The following is a 5,220-nucleotide window of genomic DNA, read 5'->3' on the forward strand; positions in this document are numbered from 1 at the left end:
AAATAGTAAATAGTAAAATCAAAGACATCTACCAAAGAGCACATCTGGGGAAATTAATTAATTAATGTTTATAACGTAGATCTTTCTCTTGAAGATGACATAAAATATACATATTTCCTTATCAAAATTTATATTCAATAGACAATTTCAGAATTGCTTAAGTGATTAGGCCTCTTCAGGTCTTCATGGAAATTGTCAATTTTTTTTTCTCTTTCAAGTAAATACATCATACCACTGAACTTTCACTAAATGATTAATAACACATAGGTAGTGTTCTAGGCAGCTATGTATATCTATCATCCTTGGGTTCAAAAATATCCTGCCCACTAGCTATGAGATCTTGGGCAAATTATTTAATTTTTCAATTTCATTTTTTTCATCTCTAAACCAGGGATAACAATAGCCTCTTGCTGGGTTGAATTGTGGGGATCAAATAAGATAATATGATTTTTTTGGTAATCTTTAAAGTGCTATTTGCATTTTAGTATTTTTATCAGATGCTATGGACTTAGATTAAATAAAATAGAATCAGTCTTGTAGAATTCAAAGAGACATCAGAAAAAACTATATGCCATCCTTAATCAAAATTTAAATTCCTTCAATAATTAAAAGTATCATCCAGCCTTTCTTTGAAGAACTCTAGTGATGGTGAACTTACTTCTCTAGAAGATTTCCCATTAAACTTTCAAACAGCTTAAAGTTTTAGAAAATTTTTCTAGTGTTAAGCCAAAATCTATATCCATCCATTGTTTCTCCTTCAACAGTCAAGTAGCAGTCTGTTATATGACAACCCTTCAAATACTTGATGACATACTATTTCTCTCCCCTATATCTGTTTTTAGTGTAATCATCCTTTTTTTTTTTGGAAGTTTGAAAAAGTGAATTGTTCCATTTATAAAAATCCTAGTAATTAAGTTGGTTCATTTGAAAAGTAGAGTGGCAAGGAGAAGAATAGAGGTCATGAAAGATTCTTCAATTTTGCATTGAATAAGTTCAAAGAAATAGAAGCCAACATTATCATAAAAGTGTACAAGACCCAGGGGATGGAATAATACTTGGACCTTCATTAGGAGCTGTTGCTACACCAAGTTTGTATGAGGAGGAGCCAGAAAAATGATGTTTGACCCATGGCTAGGATTAAGGCTTATGAAACATTGGAATGTGCTCCCTAGAAAGGCTGCAACCCTTCTCTTAAAGGCTTTTAAAGTATGAAAAGTTTTATTTGCTTGGATTGGTTTAATCATAAGCTCCTCAAACTTTGTTTGAAGACCATGATTCTTTTATAGTCCAGCTAATCCTCAAAACAGACCACATTTTGAAAGATTCTCTTCCATAATGTACTGATTTCATTAGTGTTCTTTCTAAATTCCCATCCTCTCCATCATGATGGTCCAGTACATGATAGTGGTATGCAGTAACAATTTGACAAACACACAACACACACACATACACATATTCAGATAATCTCTGAATAGGGGTACAATAATGAGGTCTTCTGAGAGAGTTTTTCTCCTTTTTGCCTTTTTTAAAATGTTAATTTGTAGAATAAAACAAGCATTTCCAAAAATAGTATAATAAAAAATATGATTGCACATGAAACAGCAAATTTATTATATACAACTTTTAAATATATAATAAAATTATCACAAAACATTTTTCTTTTTATCCTTGTTTTCCCTTATCTCCCATGTTATAGATGACTACCATTAGACACAAATAGGTAAGGATAATTATTTCATATGTAATTATTCTTTTATACATTTATCAATTCTTTCACTGCATGTGGATATTGTCTTTCTTCATATGTCCCTTATAGGTAATTTGCATATTTATAATAGTAAAAATTATTTATTTGATCAAAGTCATTTTTTTTCCTGAGGCAACTGGGGTTAAGTGATTTGCCAGAGTCACACAGCTAGGAAGTGTTGAACACACATCTGTCTGAATATTTAAAGGTAGATACATATATACACACATACACACACACACACACACACACACACACGGATTATTTCTATATAAGAACTTCCATTTTAATACAAAATATTTCAAAGAACAATCAAACCTTTTAACAGTAAGAGAACTTGTCTATTATATTTCATTTCTTAACTGTTTTGCATTGATCAGCAATACTGTCTAACGCAAACTTCTTTCACAATGTTATTCTGAAATAATGACAGCTGGAAAGTTCTGTGATCAGCATCAATCACCCATATGCTTTGGAGACTTGACTAAACCCATGTGTGCTGTGTATGTTACAAAAATGCTGTGGAAATCCAGTTTAATCCATTAACTCATAAAACAAAATCAATGTTTATTTAGTGCTTGGCAGTTACATGTAGACAAATTGCTGAATGTTTTCCAACTTCAAAATTCCCTGGAAATTTATTTCATATTCACCCCCATCCTTGATTTTCTAAAGTAGTATTTGTGAAACAAAACCCCTCAATATTTCATGTAACAAGGAATAATGATTATCACACTCTACTATTGGACACATGTTAAACCATCTCTTAAGAAATGGATCTTATGAGAATTACCTTGGCTTCTTCTCTCCCAGTGGTACTCTGATGGGTAAGTAACTTTTTCCAGGTCATATGTACTAAAGCAAAATTATGTCACAAGCCTTCTGATATCAGTCATTAGGGTATCTGAGCAGCTCCCACTTCTAGTTGCTTCCACAATTTGAAATTTATGCTTTGAAGTGTTACTGATGAACTAATTTGTTTGTCTTTCTAGCCTTGGGCCAACCACACTTCTGAAAAAAAATCCATTATCAAATATATTTTATTTTATTTGTGATTCCTCAATGGTTGAATGTATTATTCTAATTTTTCCATCTGTAACTATTTTTTATTTGATTTGATGAATCTACTAAACACTGACTTTTAACTTTTTTTTTAGTTGTTATCCTACATCCACTTATTGGATATCATACACATCTGAAAATTTTCTTTTTTAAAAAATTATTTATTTTAATACATATTGCTTTATGAATCACGATGGGAGAGAAAAAACAGAACAGAAGAAAAAACCACGTGGAAGAAAAGACTGACTTAATTCTAAAAGTATTAACATAACTTTTAAAAATGAAAAGAGCAATAGTGAGACAGAGAAAAACAGGAATAGAAAAAACAGACAGGGAGAAAGACAGAGATAGTATCATCTATAGAAATGGTAAGAAATTCTGTATATTTTTAACATTTATTTTTGAACATAACACACATTCTTTGACAATAGTCAACTTCTTCAATAAAGCACATGACCTCAAAACAATAAACTTCTCTCTCTCTCTCTCTCTCTCTCTCTCTCTCTCTCTCTCTCTCCTTTTCTATTTTTACAGAAAAGAAAGATATGTGTTTTAACATTGATAGGAGAATACAAACACTGACCACTGTATTTGATGAGAGTTTTATGACATCTCTGTGTTAAGTTCATTTACCTTGCTGTCATCATAGTACATATAGGGTTCTTTCTATATATCATCACATACTATACAATATCCTTGCATCTCTTTGAATTCTTCATATTCATTATTTTTATGGCACATTAATATAAATTTCTGTTTATATACCATAATTTAAGTCAATTAATTATTTGTATATTTAGTTACATATTTTTTTTTTTTTTTTTGCTATAATAAATATTTTTACATATAGGTCTTCTATTGCTTTCAAAACTACTCTAAGTAGTCTTAATAGTGGAATCCATTGGTTAAAAGGTTTAAAAATTTAGCAAGTTTTCCTATGTATTTCCAAAGTATTTTCCAGAACTTTTGAACTGATTAATACATTTACTATCAGTGAATTTTTGTGTCTGTTCTTTCTAGATTCACTAAAACAAAAAGATTCTGTTTTTCAGATTCTTTGTTACCTTGGTGGAAATAATATTTTAATAATATATTTCTAAAGATTTCTTTCATTTGAATTTTTAATGATTAGTCAACCAACATTAAGCATTTATTGTTTAATGTGCCAGCAATGATACTAAATCTTGAAAACACAAACAAAGGCAAAATTATGGTCTCTATTCTTACTTTTAAAATGCTTACTTATGGATTGCATTCCTTCTTTCAAAAATTCTTCATATCTATAAACCATTTCTCTTTTGGAGAACAGATTTTAATATTACTATTTACATCAATTTGTTATAGATTGTAAATGCCTGGTTTTTATCAGATGTATTTAAAGATTTTTCTTAATTCATATTGTTCCTCTGATAGTATTTATATTGATTTCATGTATGTGAAAAAAGTTTTAAACTTTTGTCAGTTTGCTCATTTATAATTTGTCCTATTCTGTATCTGGCTATTTCTTCCATCTAAAAATGTAAAATAATTGCTTCTCGGCCTTTTGGCTAAGATCAAGTGTAGTAAAAATGTAAAATATATAATCTTCCCTTCTCTCATTTCTAATGGTATTTTTAATATTTAGATCATTTATCTATTTGGCATTTATTTGATTGCTCTGTGGCTGAATATGTGTCTAATCTTTCTTTATATGATTATATATGATATTACATTATATGCCCTGTATATGGTATATGATATTAATGTAAATCTATTTTGTTATATTGCTTTCCAGTTTTTCTAGAAACTCTTGTTGAATAAAAATATCCTGCTTTAATCAGTCAGTTGAGAGTTTATTAAACATTAATCAATATATACATTTTAAAGAACTCTTTAGATTATTTCACTAATCTTATCTTTCTGTTTTAAACCTAATGTGAGATTTTGATGATTAAAAATGTATAACATGGTTTGTGATTATTACAAGCAAGCCCTTCTCATTCCTCCTTCACATCTTTATTTTATAACTCTTTATTTACATATAAATCCATATTAATAGAGATGAAGATATAACATCATCGAATCATCCACATGGAAGATGATAAGTAGCAGCTTCCAAGACAAATGTAAGAACTGGACCTTGCATGGACAGCATTTTTCCCCACTATGCACCTGGGCAGCACCCTTTTTCTATTACCTGTGGAGGCAGGACTGCAGGCAGTTTCAGAAGAGCTTAATTTTGTACCAGAAGTGACTTCGTTTCAGTAATGGGCATTAATGTATTTTAATGTTAATTAATGAATGGGTATCTCTCATTCATAATCAGTGATATCATATGATAAGAATAAAAAACCTTAAGGCTTTCTTATGCCTTGAGGGTATATGGCTGCTAAAATAGCATTCTTTAGCCCTTGTATTTGTTCTTTTCTCTT

The 5,220-nt window shown here is 29.9% G+C and overlaps 1 pseudogene; it reads left to right on the forward strand.

Annotated features, from left to right (window-relative positions):
- Window positions 1-4,336: 4,336 nt before the first annotated feature.
- LOC127546153 (uncharacterized) lies at window positions 4,337-4,494 on the forward strand (annotated as a pseudogene).
- The last annotated feature ends 726 nt before the right edge of the window (window positions 4,495-5,220 follow it).

The sequence above is a fragment of the Antechinus flavipes genome, chromosome 1 (assembly GCF_016432865.1).
Source record: "Antechinus flavipes isolate AdamAnt ecotype Samford, QLD, Australia chromosome 1, AdamAnt_v2, whole genome shotgun sequence".
Lineage (NCBI taxonomy): Eukaryota > Metazoa > Chordata > Mammalia > Dasyuromorphia > Dasyuridae > Antechinus > Antechinus flavipes.